Source organism: Elephas maximus, chromosome 20, assembly GCF_024166365.1.
Source record: "Elephas maximus indicus isolate mEleMax1 chromosome 20, mEleMax1 primary haplotype, whole genome shotgun sequence".
Classification (NCBI taxonomy): Eukaryota; Metazoa; Chordata; class Mammalia; order Proboscidea; family Elephantidae; genus Elephas; species Elephas maximus.
In genome coordinates this window covers 4,263,610-4,283,875 of record NC_064838.1, presented here as the reverse complement: position 1 = coordinate 4,283,875, position 20,266 = coordinate 4,263,610, and positions in this window count along the sequence as shown.

The following is a 20,266-nucleotide window of genomic DNA, read 5'->3' as shown; positions in this document are numbered from 1 at the left end:
CAGCCACCCACTTGCCGACACAGCACTCCAGTTAGAGGGAGCCAGACGACAGAAAAGGGAAAGGTGATTCCGCAGGTCAAGGACTGGCCCATTGCTTGGGTTCAGGTTATTGAATGTTAAGGAGCACCGGCCGCTCTGCCGGGCCGCTCTGCCGGTACACCAGAGGCACTTAGAATTTTGGGCCAGCACGGCCCATAGGGGGCACTGCGGAGCCAGAAACTCAGGAACTGGAAACCCATCCACCCAGTTGTTCAGGAAACAGAGGCAAGTGAGAAATTGTGTGCAGAAAGTTTGCAACAAAATACAAGCTGCCCGGTGTAGGGTTTGATTGCATAATTGTGAGCAGGTAGCAAATGCTTGAGGTCAGAGGTGAGGGGTCAGCCTAGGCTAGGGGTTAGCTAGGAGGACTGCCGTAGAACAAAAGGCTTTATTTTAACAAGGCCTGGGAGGTGGGGCACACTGGGAGCTGTTTCAGGGGCAGGATCCTTAAATACTCTCCACTGGGCCACCAGGAGCTTTCAGAGTAGCTTACAGATATTAAACCAAAAATAGATATTTATGGTGACTTAATCAGTATTTTTTTTTAAATCAGTATAGTTTAACTTCCTTTAATTATGAAAAATAAAATAAAAATCTACTCTCACCACCCAGAGATAAGCACATTTTATTTTCGCTCAGTTGTTTATCTCTGCTTTTACATATTCATTGAATAAAAGAGGTTTTATAGCATGTGAGTAATTTTGTTTCCTTCATGGTTTCAATTTGAATTATATCACGAGATTGTCCGCATTAAATATTCTTTTACTACCAAAATAAGTGATCATTGTAGGAAAACTTGGAATATTGAAGAAGGTACAAAGAAGAAAACTAAAATCATTTTTCTTCCCCTTTGCCACTGAAAGATAGCTAGTTAAGAGTTAAAATTATATTAACAGTGATAGCTAACATGTATTGAGTATTTATACTTACCAAGTGATTTGATAGGTATAAAACTTAATCGTAGCAACAACCCAATTAGATCTTATTTACTCTCACTTCACAGACTAGGAAAATGGCGTTTGGAGAAGTTAATTAACTAGCCAGTTAACTGTTGAAGCAAGAAGTCAAACTTTGGCCGCTCAGATTCCAAAGCTATGCTCCTGACCACAGTCGTGTTTGTCTGTGTGTGAATAATGAGTTCATGAGTATACCCTTAATGTTCTTGAAAAATTTAATGGCATTGTTTGGAAAGCCCATAATTTATTTAACCATCTCATTGTTGTTTCATATTTGTGCTCTTTATAGTTTTCCCTTTTATAAAAATCAAGTCCTATTACATAATAATAATTGTATATAAAATTCCAGACTTTCTATGTGAAAGTTATCTTAAGATTCTTGATACATAATACAAAATTTATTTTCCAAAAGTGAGTAACAATAAGTGCCAATTTCCTCACCTCTTCGACAATATCATGATATAGGGTTGCTGTGAGTCGGAACTGACTCGATGGCACTGGGTTGGCGTGGGTTTTGATAATATCAGCTCTTTTATTTACATTTTGATACTTTAATAGGCAGAGAATGCTATTATATTATTATTTTGTATTTGTGTTTATGTTTTATAGTTTTCAACATACAAATACTGCACTTATTTTGTAAGACCTATCGCTAAATCTTGATGCTATTGTAAATGGCATCATTTTAATTACGATTTCTAAGTGTTCATTGCTAGCATACATACAGAGGTTGCCCTGGTGGTGCAGAGGTTGAGAGCTCAGCTGCTGACAAAAAGTTAAGAACTATGAGACCAACTGGGAGAAAAACATGTACTAATAAAAACATATATCAAAATGTCAATGTTTAATAAAATGTTTAATTTTACTTAAATAAAAATTATAAAAAACACTTTTCACAATTATCCTCTTTAATATTGAGTACTTAATAAGAAAATAATAAAGGTATCCTCACTAAAAATAGGGACCAAGCAAGAAAGTCCTCTGTCATCACTAATGTTTAGCATTTTTTAGAAGTTCTGTTTCAACCAATAAGAAAAAACACTGGCAGGGGCCAAAAACTCAGAGAAGAACAGGAAAAAGGAATTCAGGGGAGAAAGGCGGTGGCCAAAAAACATGAAACGTGTTCAATTCTACTAATCATAAAATAAATCCATATAACATAATAATGTAGCAACATTCTCTATCTATTAAGCAGTGAAAATTTGAAAAATAATAACAATGTCAGATAGGTGAGGAAATTGGCACTCTTATTGGTGCAAATTTGGGGGAAAGAAATTTTGCTGAGAGAAATTAAATATTAAATTAATGGATAAATACACCATGTTCGTGGAACAGAAGACTCAATAATTTTGTTAAGATGGCCATTCTCTCCAAATTATGTTTGGTCCCAATCAAATGAAGTTGATAAACTTATCCTAAAACGTATGTGGAATACAAAGGACCTAGAATACTCAAAATAATTTTGGTAAGAAAAAACAAAGTTGGAGGACTCACACTCCCTGATTTTAAGGTTTACACCAAAGGTATAGCAATCAACACAATATGATATTTTAACCAATGTCATACAATAATGTGTGTACTACCAAGTGTGTACTGTTTGATGAGAATCTAGTTTGTTCTGCAAACTTTCATCTAAAGTTCAATAAAAAAAATAAATAACTAAAAAAACACTATATGATATTGGCCTGAGATTAGACATATCGATCAATAGAACAGAATAGAGTCTAGGAATAGACCCATACATCCATGGCCAATTGATTTTCTAGGAAGGTGCCAAGATAATTCAACAGGGAAAAGGATAGGCTTTTGAACAAATGGCGCTGGAACAATGGGTCTACCTATGCAAAAAATTTTGAACCTTGAATCTTATCTTGTACCGTATACAAACATTAACACAAAATGGAGCATAGTCTTAACTGTAACTGTTAAACTATAAAACCTCTGTGGGAAAACATAGGAGAACATCTTTGGGCCTTCTTAGAGGCAAAGATTTCTTAGGTAAAAAAAAAAATTCTTAGGTATGAACCATAAAAAATTTGATAAGCTGGACTTCATCAAAATGAATAACTTCTGCTTTTTGAATGACTCTGTTAAAAACAATAAAAACACAAACTGAGAGAAAATATTTGTAAAACATATATGAAAAAGGGCTTGTATCAGAATCTGTAGCGAACCCTACAGTTCATTAATGAGATAAGCAATCCGATGAAAAGGGGGAGAACAAAAGATTTAAACAGACACTTCAGCAAAGAGTACACTGATGGCAAATAAGTCGATGAAAATACCCTCGACATCATTTGTAATTAGGAAAATTAAAACTAAAATCACAATGAGACGTTATTACAGACCTCCTACAAGTGGGAGTCAACTTCCGGGCACACACAACAACAACTAGAGTGACTAAACTTTCAGCAAGTGCTGGCGAGGAGGTAGAACAACTGAAAGTCTCACACAATTCTGGTGGGAATGCAAATGGCACAGCCACTTTGGAAAATATTTTTAGATTTTCTTGTAAAGTTAGACATATACATGCCATACAACCCACCAATCCCACTCTAGGTATTTACCCAAGAGAAATAAAAGTATTACCTCCGCACAAACACGTATAAATGAATGTTTATATTAGCCTTATTCCTAATAGCCCCAAGCTGAAAAGAGCTGATGAGCAGGTGAACAAATTGCCATGTAGGTACAGTGGAGTACTGCCCAGCAATTAAAAGAAGCAAGCTACTCTACATGCAACAGCATGGATGAATCGCAAAAGCATCTGGGAGGTGAAAGAATCCAGGCACGAAAGTCTACATATTGTATGATTCTATTAATATAACGTTCTGGAGGAGAGGAACTATAGGGACAGATATCAGATCAGTAGTTTCCAGGGCCTCCAAGTATACAAAATAAAATAAAACTCAAACCCAATACCGAGTTGATTCAGACTCTTAGCGACCCTACAGAACAGAGCAGAACTGCCCGGTAGGGTTTCCAAGGTTGAATCTTTACCAAAGCAAGCTGCCACGTCTTTCTCCCATGGAGGGACTGGTGGGTTGAACCACCAACCTTTGGGTTAGCAGCAGAGCACTTTAACCACTGTGCCGCCAGGGTGGGACTTTATTGTAAAGGCATGAAGAAATTTGGGGGAGTGATGAAAGCGTTTTCTGTATTGGTTTTGGTTTAGTTACGTGACTGTATATGTTTCTCAAAATTTATCTAACTGTACACTACAAAGTAATGCATTTTACTGTGCATAAATTATACCTCATTGAACGGGCACAAAGAAAAAGAAGGCCAAAACTCCAAGTATAACCCAAACAACCAACAAACTAATAAACACTTCTCCATATATGCTTGAAATTGTACTATCAGAGGTATACTCTTTGGCTTTGGATGTCCTGGAGTAGCTATTGAAATGCAAACACCTTTACCATATGGGAAACGTCAAAATTTTCTGTCGTTAATGCCATCTGACCCTGGCTTGCAAAGCACAGCATGAAAGGAACAAGACTACAGAATAAGAAACATTTAATGGGGATCAAAAGCATATCTAGTGAGGGCAGGCTCAGAGGGAGAACAGCAGCACCAGGGGCCCTGGCCAACCTGGACATACGGAACGAGAGGCACCAGGTACCGGAAGACAGGAACAAATGCGGAAGCTGAGAGCACCAAGGGCAAGGTTCTCTTCCTCCACAGATTTTGGGTGTGCCTGTGAGTTGGAATCTGCTCGCTGGCATAACCCTTAGTTTGAGGAATGAAGTTTCTTATTGCCCTCAGGGTGCCCTCCCACTCTATCATGACACCGACTGTGTTAAAACATCTATAAGTGCTTGAGGGTTTCCGGGTGGTGCAAAAAGCTGGCTTGCTCAGTTAATCAGCAGCGTGGAGGCTTGAGGCCACCAGAGGTGCCTCAGAGAAAAGGCCTGGCAATGTACTTCTGCAGATCAGCCACCGGAACACTGTGGAGCACCATCCTACTCTGACATACATGGTGTCACCATCAATCAGAATCAATTTGACAGCAACTGGTAAGTACACAGAGTAAAGAAAAAAACCCAAACCCATTGCCACTGAGTCGATTCCGACTCATACTGACCCTACAAGACAGAGCAGAACTGCCCTACGGGGTTTCCAAAGCTGTCAGTCTTTATGGGAGCAGATTGCCACATCTTTCTACTTCGGAGCATCTAGTGGGTTCAAACCCCTGACCTTTCGGTTAGCAGCCAAGCCCTTAACCCCTCTGCCACCAGGGCTTCTATATCTATAACAGAGAAATAATATTCAAAGAACAAAGCTATGGTGCCCTCCAACTTCTACCCAGACATTAAGGGTGGAATTTGTCAGACCAAGTATATTTTCTGTGAAGGGAAACTACTCTTTCTTAACAAAAGGAGAAGCTACTTTGGCATTTTCTTTTCTCTTTGACCTTTTCTCCACAGCATAGTGTTAGCAAACATGGAGGCATATAGTAAGAAGGGGCTTGTGTATTTGAGACAGCGACTCTCCCTTGGCTAACACACTAACAGGGACCACCTAGGGCTGCGAACATCCTGCCCTTCTCCCAGAGTTCCACCAGGAGGCCCATTAGCACCTGAAAGTGGAGGAGGGTCCTTTCACACTCAAGGGTTAGTTAAACCAGAAAACTGCTAGAATGCACTTCAAGGACACGTCCCACTGTGTAAAGGGCAGTAGCAGAATTTGCCTGGGATGCAGGAGCAACTGGACAACCCCATCTTCTGGCTGCATGACAGGGCTGGATCCGATTTTGGACCAGGCTGTTCCTTTCTCAGTATCACTAATACTGCCCCAAAGGAACCCTGGAGGTGCAATGGGTAAGCGCTTGGCTGCTAACCGAAAGATTGGACAGCACACAACAACAACAATACCGCACTTGGTCTGAAGGAAAGAGACCCTAATCCACCCCAACTGCTGGTATTGTTCTTTCAGGGTAAAACTCGAAGTCAATTCCACCAAGTTCAATTCCCTGGGACCTCAGTCACTGACCCCATGTTACAGAGCAGAACTGTTTCATGGGGTTCTTGGCTGTAAACTTTAAGGAAGCCTTCCTTCCTTCCTTGGTGCAGCTGGGTGGCTTCAAAGCCAATCTATAGGTTAGCAGTCCAGAGCAAACCATTTGTGCTACCAGGGACCTTCTTTCGGAGTAAACACTGTTCATTAAAGCATTTTCGAACTTGACTTAAGAATGTTCCCGTAAATGATATAGGCCTTTCAGGAAAACAGCTTCTAAAGAACAGCAATTTTGTTTCATCCACCTTGGGTTTTTGGGTGCCAGGTGCGGTGCCGTGTGTCCGTGGTGTGAGGATAGGCCACGAATTGGTAAAGGCTCAGGGAGGGAGTGACAAGCCCTGGGCAATGGGATCCAAGTCTCCAGGTTCCGGCGTCATGGGAAGGGGGACAGCCCCGAACTGAGTCACTGACCCCGCAAATAGCGCACCCACCTTACACCTGCGAAGAGCAGAGACCGTGACAGGACTATTTTCTGTAAATGATGCCTGCGCTGAGGCCGAGGAGCAACCAAACCAGTAGACAACCCTGTGACAGGCGTCGAAATGCTTTGTGGGAGGGGAAAGAAAGAAGCGTTTGGGATAGGTTGTTCTGGAATGTGGTAAATGTCTACTAAAACGATCCATTCACTTCAGACCCCGAATTAAAGTATGATGGGCATACACCGTGACACACATCAAAATCTATTTAAAAATCAATAAAAAAATCTTAACAATAAATCCCAAACTTGCCCTTTCTGACACTCAAACTTGCAATTTATTATTGTAAAAATACCTAACAAGCTAATTTTACCTTAACCATTTGCTGTTCTATTTGACTAATGCTCCAAACATGAGAGTGATGTGTTTAATAAAAAAATCACATGAACAAGGAGAGTTCACACTCTATATTTCAAAATCCTTTAATACCCATTATTTCACCTGAAGGTTACTGTAAGGCTATGAGGTACTTTATACTTCCCATTGTATAAATGAGGAAACAGAGTCCCAGAAAAAAAAAAAAAAAGAGTAACTTACTCAATATAGCTAAATTATTGCCAAAGTCAAGACCCAAATCCAGGCTGTCTCATGTCCAGGGCTTTTCTTTATACAATACTGACATCCTGTGAGCTAACCACGTGCATCCTGTGCTGAGAGAAAACCGTCGACCAGCTGATTCCTCATCACCCCACATCGTGGCTCATTATGTATCATCAAACATGCTCTGCCCTCCTTTAGGAGATCGGTGGAGGGAGGAAACTTTGATCCATTTTGATGAGCTTTATAATTTTCCACAGTCCATTTGGGGAAGGGAAAGTACCTTCAACCAGGGAATTTCCAGGAGGAGGAAATAGAAAATGTAGTGAACATTTTAGCTGAAAGGTTACACTCCCCAAATACTGCCTGGCCTCTCAGTACCAATGGTGGAGATTACTCAGAAGCTTCAGATACACATCTGAGCTCTAGGAGCTTGCCTGAACCGAACCTGGACTTGAGGTGTCTGCATCTCTGCTCTAGTCGTGTCTAAATGTCCATCGTTTCATTTGCAAGCACAGAAGCTATAGAAATATCCCCAGACATTGGGATGAAAGTATTTTGTTATTTTACGTTCTTAAAAAGCTTCAAAAGCAGTGCATGCCTTCTGAGCTCAGCTGGTTGGGACAGTGAAGGGGGAAGGCCAGGTTGTGAGTTCACTACCCTCCCTGACCATGTGCTTGAATACTCTGTCCTGACATCCTATGATATTCGTAAACCTGACCTATTGAGTGGTAAATGCATGGATCCAGGAGGAGGATAAACGGTTTAGCACCAGTGTGTGTATCAGGGAAAATAACTCAATATCAGCTAGCTAGCAGGGCTGTTTTTGATTAAGAAGACTACTCGTGTTAGTAATGTGTACAAGGAGAGTTGTCAGTGAGGCTCAGATTTCGCACATGGAAAGAAATTTTTTTTGTTCTGTTGCTATTCTTTTTGAGTAATTTTAAGAAAGATAATCCAACAAACTAAGATCTGAGAAGACAACACCATTTTGAAATGGATATTGTCAAAACAGCCCTAGAAAAAAAAAAAAACAAACTCACTGCTGTCAAGTCAATTCTGACCCATAGCAACCCCACAGGACAGAGTAGAACTGCCCATAGGGTTTCCAAGGCTGTAAATCTTCACGGGAGCAGACCACCACATCTTTCTCCCGAGGAGTGGCTGGTGGGTTTGAACCACCCTTTCGGTTAGCAGTGGAGCACTTAACCACTAAGCCGCCAGGGCTACTTTTGTCATTGAGTTGATTCCGACTTATAGATTTGGCTATGAGCAATGCTCCAGTAAATATTTGGAAAAAAAGGAAAAACCCAGCCAGTGTGCCAGTTTTCCAAGGATTAATGTAAGTGGTGTCAGGAACGGTGGTTGAGATTCCATTCACAGGTAATTTACTGGTATTTCGCTGTAGCTCAATAAGTCTAGATAAAGAAAATAAGCCAAGCTAAAGATTTCATCTTTGAGTCATAGTGGTGACTGAAAAAGTAGATGTTTTCAGAATTACCATTCAAAGATGGGAACCATCTAGAACACTGATTCTCAAGCCTGGCTACACATTGGAATCACCTGAGGAATTAGAAAACAATACTGATGCCAGGCTCCACCTCTGGAGGCCCTGATGTAGTTGTTCTGCGGTGAGCAGGGGGGTTCTGAAGGCTCTCGAGGTGACTTTCGTGCACAGCAAACACTGGGAGCCCCTGAGCAACACAAACTAGGATAACTGAAAAGCTGCTCCTATATGAGACGTTCTTCAGGAAACTGGAATTGGTACAAAGCACGGGAACATTCATAACCTGGGTGAGCAACAAGCCATGGCAGGTCAAGGCTGGGTTTCAGTTTGGGTATCGTATTCTCAGAGCCCAGAAATGCTTTGGTCACCAGGTGTGACAAACACTTAGCACCTCTCATTGTTTGAGGAGGGAGTGCAATACTGAGACACATGGTCCACGGGAGGACACAGCCTGCAGCTGTTTGACAGCAAACTCCACAACTGATCCACAAGAGACTTCTGTCAGACCCTCTGGGGCTGGGCCCATTCTGCCAAAGAACCCAGCCGAGCTTCCAAGTCAGCAGGCCTTCATGCAACACACACACACACATGCACGCACGCACGCATGCACGCATACGTGCGCACACACATCTTAAGCACACAGATATTAGCTACTTAGTAGAGAACTGTTTTTTTCTCCTGGAACCTTTGCTTTATTCATGGAATGCCTAAGTAGGTTAGACTAAAGCGACCCTGAGGTCAGTCACTATTTCTCAGAATGCAAGAAAACAGCAGCGCTTGTACTTATTTTTTTCTCTCAATAATTAGTAGATTTTTACCCAAAACATTTTTGCTCTTACTCTCATATAATCAGAACCAAGTCTTGAAAAGGAGTAAGCGTTTCTACTTTAATTCTACATGGATTCACGGAAAAATGGTATCATTGAAACCAAGTAATAATAACGAGGTCACTGCAACCAGCCCATCATCCCATCAACTTGCCTTCAAGAACACCCAGAAAGGAATCCCCAGTGCCTGCCTGGAATGTCAGAACAGAGCGTCATTTCGGCCTGGCCTCTTGGAACAAGGTACGTCTCTCCCCATTGTTACCATGGTTAAATTTCCTGAAAATTGCCTTTCACCTTCCTTGATGTATATCATCTCACAAAAGATTAGTCCAAAGGAATTGAGGCTTCCAGCCTTGTTAATTCAGCTAATTGTAATCAGGGCACTACCTGGGCACCTAGAATAGAGCAGACGTTTAATAAGTATTTGTTGAAAACATTAATGCATGAACCCCCAGTTCTATGTTGTTCTGGCTCCTAAGTGGTACTTGGTGCTACAAACAAACAACAAAAAAACCAAACCCATTGTCGTTGAGTTGATTCTGATTTGTAGTGGCCCTATAGGGCAGAGTAGAACTGCCCCATAGGGTTGCCAAGGAGTGACTAGTGGATTCAAACTGCTGACCTCTAGGTTAGCAGCCAAGCTCTTAACTACTGTGCCACCAGGGCTCCAGGACTCTCAAGCTGTAATATTTTGTGTCTTTCCTGACCCCAGCATTAGCAGAACTTAAAAATAACTTGACACCTCTCCTTCTTTCACTTTTCCACAGTAGGTGGTAGCTCTAGAAGGGTCAGCTCTGGCCTCATCTCCCTCAGGAAAGTTACATGTAGGAGAACCAAGCAGGAAGGAGTTAAAAGGATCTAACCAGGACCCATCAATGCTCAGGACCTAACACAAAAGGGTCTTCACAGGAAACCAAGGTGCAGGGCTGGGCCAGGATTGGGGCAGTCCAAGCCAGAAAGTTCTCAGCTGGGGAAACTTTTCTTTCATCCAGGACTCCTGTGAACCCTGCAGCAGGGGAGCCTTTGTGGGGATTTTGCTGAAGCTCAAGAGTGGGCGAGCCTGAGAGAAAACCGCTTGAACCATCTTGTACCGTAGCAGGGCATAGACTCAAAGGGGTGTTGTACGGAGCTTAATTAATTGTTTGGAAAGTGCTCTGGGCTCCTCGGATGAAAGAGTGCTCAAAAAGTGCAACATATTATTATTATTAAAATGATATTTAGTATTGGCAGCCAGGCCAGATGCTGAGTGCAGATAGGCCTCGATAAAAGGTGGACCACAAAAGAAGAAAACGTTAATAAGGATGTTTCAGGTGTGCTGCTAATAGTTTCACTGAAATTATTTCTCTCTCCTGTGATGATGATTTCGAGCCGAGATATGATCTTAACTGCTTGCAGAACCAAAGGGTATTTCCATGGCTGGCATTTGGAGGACCCAGAGACTGGTACAAAACAGCCAATTCCCGACCTTGCCCTGCCTTGCCTCACAAAACGTAAAATTGGCCATCTCTGAGCTAAAGCAATCCTGCTGTGAGCCAGAGAAGCCAGACTGATTGATTTGGTATATTTATGAAATTAAAATATTTAATATGTTATTTGGGCCTGCATATGGTAAGCTACACTCTCGTGTTTGAAGGTGATTTGAGAGTAAGGAAATGCATCTACACTCAAAGAGTTAAAACTGTGTGTGTAGAAAGCTAAGTAATTAAAACCCCTCAGTCCACAGCCAAAGGCCCAGAGTTTCACACTGCCAACTACAGACAAAAGTCCTGCCAGAGCAAGTCTGAACATGCACGTTGTTATTAAATCATTTTTAAAACACAGAAGTTAACTGTCTCCTGAAATATTGTGGGTGTTTAAACGTGCCACGGCTGACAGAAAGTAATGTTTAAAAGTCCCAGCACACAGTTACACTGGGTAGTGTGTATCTGTTTCTAGTCCAGAAAAAAAGGCAAGGACAATGATTCAAACACCCTCTACAGACAAAGAAGTTGTTTTCACCTGAAAGCTCTGGAGAGGAAAATGCCTACTGTTATTATCCTTTAAATTTACGTCATTTTGGAGTTCAACTGGCTGATTTTTGAAATGAAGAGGTGAGTCCAGAGAGACATAGTTACTTACCCAAGATCATATATCTAGTTAGTGTAGAAGTGGGAGAGAGAGGACCAAGAAGTGCTTAAGGAACTCCCAAATAAAAAAAATTAAGGAAACCTCCTTTGCTCAGTTAATTGCTAAATAAAGGACACTCTGGAAGTGGGGTCCTCTGTCCTTCTGATTATTATTATTAGTAATAATCACTTAGATTTGCAGAGCTTCACCACTGTCAGAGCACTTCCATAAACATGATTCACTTGACCTTTATTTTAACCCCTCAGGGAAGTACAGTTCTACTCATTTTAAAACAAACCAAACCAGTTGCCATTGAGTTGACTCTGACTCGTGGCAACCCCACGCGTAGCCAAGCAGAAATGTGCTCCCTAGGGTTTTCAACGGGTGTGATTTTTTGGAAGCAGATCCCCAGGCTTTTCTCCCAAGGCACCTCTGGGTGGGTTTGAACCATCAAACTTTCGGTTGGTAGTCAGGTGCTTAACTGTTTGCACCACCCAGGGACTCTGAACAATAACCAAAAAAACCAAACCCAGTGCCATCGAGTCTATTCCGACTCCTAGCGACCCTATAGGACAGAGTAGAACTGCCCCACAGAGTTTCCAAGGAGCGCCTGGCAGATTTGAATTGCTGACCGTTTGATTAGCAGCCATACAACTTAACCACTACGCCCCCAGGGTTTCCTAAGTCACCCTTAAATACAGTCTGCGGTGAGTCTCTTATTTTACTAACGTTACTAAACTTTGATGTTTTCTTGAGTTGCAGCATTTTGAGAACCAATGATCCTGAGTATCCAGATCCCAGTCTTAGCTCTGTCACTGGTACTCCCTAACCTTTGGACAGTGACACTTAGACCAACGGCAAAGTATCAATACTAAGGTAATAACTTGCTACAAATGTGAGGAAAACTTCATTTCACAGGAGAGCTGTGTTATTTCCAAATTTGCCTGAAGTCAAATTAAAAAAAAAAAATTCTGGTTTCTTTCTTTTATTTTATTGTACTTTAGGTAAAAGTTTACAGCTCAAATTAATTTCTCATTCAGATATTCACACACATATTGTTTTGTGACATTGGCTGCAATCCCCACAATGTAACAACACGCTCCCCCTTTCTGCCCTGGGTTCCCTGTATCCATTCATCCAGCTCCTGCTCCTTCTTGCCTTCTCCTCTTGCTTATGGACAGGAGTTGCCCATTTGGTCTCATATATTCAAACTAAGAAGCACGTTCCTCATTTGTGTTCTTCATTTGTTTTATAGGCCTATATAATCTTTGTCTGAAAGGTGGGCTTCAGTTCTGGGTTAACAGAGTGTCCAGGGGCCCAAAGTCTCGGGGGTTTCTCCAGTCTCTCTCAGACCGGCAAGTCTGGGTTTTTTTTTTTTTTGTGAATTTGAGTTTCGTTCTACATTTTGCTTCCCCTCTGTCTGGGACTTTCTGTTGTGGTCCCCATCAGAGTGGTCGGTGGTGGTAGTGGGGCACCATCTAGTTCTGTGTGCTCAGGCTAGTGGAGGCTCTGGCTCATGTAGTCCTTTTAGTCCTTTGGGCTAATATTTTCCTTATGTTCTGTGGTTTTCTTCATTCTCCTTTGTTCTGGACAGGATGGGAACAATAGATGTATCCTAGATGGCCACTCCCAAGCTTTTAAGACCCCAGATGCTACTCACCAAAGTAGGATGTAGAACATTTCTTTATTAGCTATGTTATGCAAATTGAACAAGATGTCCCCCGAGACTGTGGTCCCTAGCCCTCAGCCCCAGCAATGTGGTCCCTCAAGGTGTTTGGAGGTGTCCACAAAACTATGCCTTTGCTTTTGTCCAGTTGTGTTGCTTTCCCCTATACTGTATGTTGTCTTTCCCTTCACCAAAGTTGACATTTGTCTACTATCTAGCTAGTGATTTCCCCTTCCCTGCCCTCCCAACCCTCTTAACCATCAAAGAATGTTTTTTTCTGTGTAGATCTTGAGTTCTTATAATAGTGGTCTCATACGATATTTGTACTTTTGCAACTGACTTACTTCACTCAGCGTGCCCTCCAGATTCATCCGTGTTGTGAGATGTTTCCTGGATTCTTCACTGCATAGTGTTCCGTTGCGTGTATGTGCCATAATTTGTTTATCATTCATCTGTTGATGGGCATTGAGGTTGTTTCTATCTTTTTGCTATCGTGAATAGTGCTGCAATGAACATAGGTGTGTATGTCTATTCATATGATGGCTTTTACTTCTCTAGGGTATATTCCTAGGAGTGGGATTCCTGGATCATATGGTACTTCTATTTCTAGCTCTTTAAGGAAGCGCCATATTGTTTTCCAAAGTGGTAGTACTAACTTACATTTGCATCTGCAGTCCAAAATTTTCCCAAAACCTCTCCAACATTTGTTATTTTCTGTTTTCTTAATTACTGCCAGTATTGTGGGGGTGAGATGGTATGTCATTGTAGTTTTGGTTTGTATTTTTGTAATGGCTGATGATCACAAGCATTTCCTCATGTGTCTGTCAGTTATCTGAATGTCTTCTTTGGAGAAATATCTGTTCATGTAGTTTGTACTTTTTTTAATTGGATTATTTGTCTTTTTATTAATGAGGTGTTAAAGTATTTTATAGATTTTAGAGATTAGGCCCTATTCAGATATGCCAAAAAAAATTTTTTTCCCAGTCTGTAGGTTCTCTTTGTACTCTTTTGGTGAATACTTTTTTTTTTTTTTTTTTAACTTTTATTGAGCTTCAAGTAAACATTTACAAATCAAATCAGACTGTCACATATAAGTTTGTATACACCTTACTCCGTACCCCCACTTGCTCTCCCCCTAATGAGTCAGCCCTTCCAGTCTCTCCTTTCGTGACAATTTTGCCAGCTTCCAACTCTCTCTATCCTCCCATCCCCCCTCCAGACAGGAGATGCCAACACAGTCTCAAGTGTCCACCTGATACAAATAGCTCACTCTTCATCAGCATCTCTCTCCTACCCACTGTCCAGTCCCTTCCATGTCTGATGAGTTGTCTTCGGGAATGGTTCCTGTCCTGGGCCAACAGAGGGTTTGGAAACCATGACCGCCGGGATTCGTCTAGTCTCAGTCAGACCATTAAGTCTGGTCTTTTTATGAGAATTTGGGGTCTGCATCCCACTGCTCTCCTGCTCCCTCAGGGGTTCTCTGTTGTGTTCCCTGTCAGGGCAGTCATCGGTTGTGGCCGGGCACCAACTAGTTCTTCTGCTCTCAGGATGATGTAAGTCTCTGGTTCATGAGGCCCTTTCTGTCTCTTGGGCTCATAGTTATCATGTGACCTTGGTGTTCTTCATTCTCCTTTGATCCAGGTGGGTTGAGACCAATTGATGCTTCTTAGATGGCCGCTTGTTATCATTTAAGACCCCAGAAGCCACATTTCAAAGTGGGATGCAGAATGTTTTCATAATAGAATTATTTTGCCAATTGACATAGAAGTCCCCTTAAACCATGGTCCCCAGACCCCCGCCATTGCTCCGCTGATCTTTGAAGCATTGAGTTTATCCCGGAAAATTCTTTGCTTTTGGTCCAGTCCAGTTGAGCTGACCTTCCATGTATTGAGTATTGTCCTTCCCTTGGTGAATACTTTTGATGAGTATAAGTGTTTAATTTTTAGGAGCTCTCAATTCTCTAGTTTATATTCAGGTGTTTGTGCGTTGTTAGTTATGGTTTGTATTCCCTACGCCATTTATTAGGGCCCCTAGTGTTGTCCCTGTTTTTCCTTCTGTGACCTTTATAGTTTTAGGTTTTATATATAGGTATTTGATCCATTTTGAGTGAGTTTTTGTCTACAGTGTGAAGTTTGGGTCCTTTTTCTTTCTTTCTTTTCATTCTGCTTTAAGTGCAAGTTTACAAACGAAGTCAGTCTCTCATACGAAAGCTTAAATACACCTTGCTATATACTCCTTGGAAACCCTGGTGGCATAGTGGTTAAGTGCTACAACTGCTAAGCGAGAGGTCGGCAGTTCGAATCCATCGGGCGCTCCTTGGAAACTCTATGGGCCAGTTCTACTCTGTCCTATAGCGTCACTATGAGTCGGAATCAACTCGACAGCAGTGGGCTTGGTTTTTGGCTTTGGTTATATACTCCAAGTTGCCCTCCCTCTAATAAGACAGCACACTCCTTACCTCCACTGTCTATTTTTGTGTCCATTTGGCCAGCTTCTGACCCCTCTCTGCCCTCTCATCTCCTCTACAGACAGGAGATACCCACATAGTCTCATGTGTCTACTTAATCCAAGAAGTTCACTCTTCACCAGTATCATTTTCTAAACCATAGTCCAGTCCAAACCCTGTGTGAAAAGTTCCTGTCTTGACCTAAAAAGGTCTGGGGACCATGACCTCTGGGGTTCTTCTAGTCTCAGACAGACCATTAAGTTTGGTCTTTTTATGAGAATTTGAGGTCTGCACCCCACTGCTCTCCTATTCTCTCAGGAGTTCTCTGTTGTGTTCCCTGTCAGGGCAGTCATCGGGTGTAGCCAGGCACCATCTAGTTCTTCTGGTCTCAGGTTGATGTAGTCTCTGGTTTATGTGGCCTTTTCTGTCTCTTGGGCTCATAATTACCTTGTGTCTTTGGTGTTCTTCATTCTCCTTTGATCCAGGTGGGTTGAGACCCACTGATGCATCTTAGATGGTTTCTTGCTAGCGTTTAAGACCCCAGATGCCACTCTCCAAAGTGGGACACAGAATGTTTTCTTCATAGATTTTATTATGCCAATTGACTTAGATGTCCCCTGAAACCATGGTCCCCAACCCCCTGCCCCTGCTACACTGACCTTGGAAGCCTTAGGTTTATTCAGGAAACTTCTTTGCTTTTGGTTTAGTCCAGTTGTGCTGACCTCTCCTGTATTGTGTGTTGTCTTTCCCTTCACCTAAAATAGTTCTTAAAACTCTCTTATCTACTATCTAATTAGTGAAAACCCTTCTCCCTCTCTCCCCTCCCCGACTCTCGTAACCAACAAAGAATATTTTCATCTCTCTTTAAACTATTTTTTGAGTTCTTATAATAGTGTTCTCATAAAATATTTATCCTTTTGCAGCTGACTAATTTCACTCAGCATAATGCCTTCCAGATTCCTCCATGTTATGAAATATTTCACGGATTCATCATTGTTCTTTATTGATGCATAGTATTCCATTGTGTGAGTATGCAATAATTTATTTATCCATTCATCTGTTGATGGCACCTTGGTTGCTTCCATCTTTTTGCTATTGTAAACAGTGCCACAATGAACATGCATGTGCATATATCTGTTCATATAAAGGCTCTTATTTCTCTAGGACATATTCCAAGGAGTGGGATTGCTGGATCATATTTATGGTAGTTCTATTTCTAGTTCTTTAAGAAAGCACCAAATTGATTTCCAAAGTGGTGGTACCATTTTACATTCCCACCAGCAGCGTATAAGTGTTCCAGTCTCTCCACAACCTCTCCAACATTTATTATTTTGTATTTATTGGATTCATACCAGTCTTGTTGGAGTGAGATGGAATCTCATTGTAGTTTTGACTTGCATTTTTCTAGTGGCTAATGATTATGAGCATTTCCTCAATTATCTGGTAGCTATGTGAATGTCTCCATTAGTGAAGTGCCTGTTCATATCCTTTGCCCAATTTTGTTTTTTTCAGCAGAAATTTGTTATTTTTTTTAAATAATTTTTATTGTGCTTTAAGTGAAAGTTTACAAATCAAGTCAGTCTGTCACATATAAGCTTATATACACCTTACTCCATACTCCCACTTACTCTCCCCCTAATGAGTCAGCTCGCTCCCTCCTTCCAGTCTCTCCTTTCATGATGGTTTTGCCAGTTTCTAACCCTCTCTACCCTCCCATCTCCCCTCCAGACAGAAGATGCCAACACAGTCTCAAGTGTCCACCTGATACAAGTAGCTCACTCTTCATCAGCATCTCTCTCCAACCCTTTGTCCAGTCCCTTCCATGTCTGATGAGTTGTCTTTGGGAATGGTTCCTGTCCTGGGCCAACAGAAGGTTTGGGGACCATGACCGCCAGGATTCTTCTAGTCTCAGTCAGACCATTAAGTCTGGTCTTTTTTTGAGAATTTGGGGTCTGCATCCCACTGTTCTCCTGCTCCCTCAGGGGTTCTCTGTTGTTTTGCCCAATTTTTAATTGGGTTATTCGTCTTTTTGTAGTTGAGTTTTTGCAGTATCATGTAGCTTTTAGAGATCAGACACAGATTGGAAATGTCATAGCTAAAAACTTTTCCCCAGTCTGTAGATAATCTTTTTACTCTTTTGGTGAAGTCTTTGGATGAGCATAGGTGTTTGATTTTTAGGAGCTCCCAGTTATCTAGTTTCTCTTCTGCATTGTTAGTAATGTTTTGTATACTGTTTATGCCCTGTGTTAGGGCTCCTAGCTTTGTCACTATTTTTTATTCCATAATCTTTATCATTTTAGATTTAGGTTTTTTATCCATTTTGAGTAGTTTTTGTGCATGGTGTGAAGTATGAGTCTTTTTTCATTTTTTTGCAGATAGTTATCTAGTTATGCCAGCACCATTTGTTAAAGAGAATGTCTTTTCCCCATTTAATGGACTTTGGGCCTTTTTCAAATATCAGCTGCTCATATGTGGATGGATGTATGTCTGGATTCTCAATTTTGTTCCATTGGTCTATGTATCTGTTCTTGTACCAGTACCAGGCTGTTTTGACTACTGTGGCAGTACAATAGGTTCTAAAGTCAGGTAGATTCAGGCCTCTCACTTTGTTCTTCTTTTTCAGTAATGGTTTACTTATCTGGCGCCTCTTCCCTTCCATACGAAGTTGGTGATTTGTTTCTCCATCTCATTAAAAAACGTCATTGGAATTTGGATCGTAATTGCATTGTATCTATAGATGTCTTTTGGTAGAGTACATATTTTTACAATATTAAGTCTTCCTATCAATGAACCACTTATGTAGGATATAGATCTCTTCTAGTTTCTTGCAGTAGTGTCTCGTAGTTTTCTTTGTATAGGTCTTTTACGTCTCTGGTTAGATTTATTCCTAAGTATTTTATCTTCTTTTGGGCTACTGTAAATGGTATTGATTTCATGATTTCCTCTTCAATGTTCTTTTTGTTGGTGTAGAGGAGTCCAACTGCTTTTTGTATGTTTACCTTGTATCCTGATACTCTGCTGAACTCTTCTATTAGTTTCAGTAGTTTTCTTGAGGATTCTTTAGAGTTTTCTGTGTATAAGATCATGTCATCTGCAAACAGAGATACTTTTACTTCTTCCTTACCAATCTGGATGCACTTTATTTCTTTATCTAGCCTAATCACTCTGGCTAGGACCTCCAGCATAATGTTGAATAAGAGTGATGATAAAGGGCATCCTTGTCTGGTTCCTGATATCAAGGGGAATGCTTTCAGACTCTCTCCATTTAGGATGATGTTGGCTATTGGCTTTGTATAAATGCCCTTTATTATGTTGAGGAATTTTCCTTCTATTCCTAGTTTGCTGAGAGTTTTTATCACGAATGGGTGTTGAACTTTGTCAAATGCCTTTTCTGTATCAATTGATAAGATCGATGTGACTCTTGTCTTTTGTTTTATTTATGTGATTCATTACATTAATTGTTTTTCTAATGTCAAAACTTCCCTACATACCTGATGTGAATCCCACTTGGTCATGGTTTTTTTTTTTACATGTTGTTTAATTCTATTGGTTAGAATTTTGTTGAGGATTTTTGCATCTATGTTCATGAGGGATATAGGTCTGTAATTTTCTTTTTTTGTGGTGTCTTTACCTCGTTTTGGTATCAGGGATATGGTGGCTTCATAGAAGGAGCTTGGGAGTATTCCATCCTTTTCTATGCTCTGAAATACCTTTAACAGTAGTGGTATTAACTTTTCTCTGAAAGTTTGGTAGAACTCTGCAGTGAAGCCATCCAGGCCAGTGCTTTTTTTTTTTTGTTGGGAGTTTTTAAACTACCATTTCAATCTCTCCCTTTGTTATGGGTTTATTTAGTTGCTCTACCTCTGTTTGTGTTAGTTTAAGTAGGTAGTGTGTTTCTAGGAATTCATCCATTTCTTCTAGGTTTTGAAATTTGTTAGAGTACAATTTTTCATAGTAATCTGATATGATTCTTTTAATTTCAGTTTGGTCTGTTGTAATATCGCCCATCTCATTTCTTATTTGGGTTATTTGAACCCTCTTGTTTTTCTTTTGTCAGTTTGTCCAATGGTTTATCAATTTTGTTAATTTTTTCAAAGAACCAGCTTTTGGTCTTGTTAACTCTTTCAATTGTTTTCCTGTTCTCTATTTCATTTAATTCTGCTTTAATTTTTATTATTTGCTTTTTTCTGATGATTGAGGGTTTCTTTTGTTGCTCTCTTTCTATCTGTTCAAGTTGTAGGGATAATTCTTTGATTTTGGCCCTTTCTTTTTTTTTTGTATGTGTGCATTTATCGATATAAATTGACCTCTGAGCACTGCTTTCACTGTGTCCCAAAGGTTCTGATAGGAAGTGTTTTCATTCTCATTGGATTGTATGAATTTCTTTATTCCATCCTTGATGTCTTCTATAACCCAGTCATTTTTGAGCAGGGCATTGTTCCGTTTCCAAGTGTTTTGATTTCATTTCCCTGCTTTTTCTGTTATTGATTTCTACTTTTACGGCCTTATGGTCAGAGAAGATGCTTTGCAATATTTCAATGCGCTGGACTTTGCTAAGGCTTGGTTTATGACCTAATTTCTCTTCTATTCTAAAAATGTTCAATGTCCATTGGAAAAGAAAGTATATTTGGCTACTGTTGGGTGGAGTGTTCTTTATATGTCTATTAGGTCAAATTGGTTGATTGTG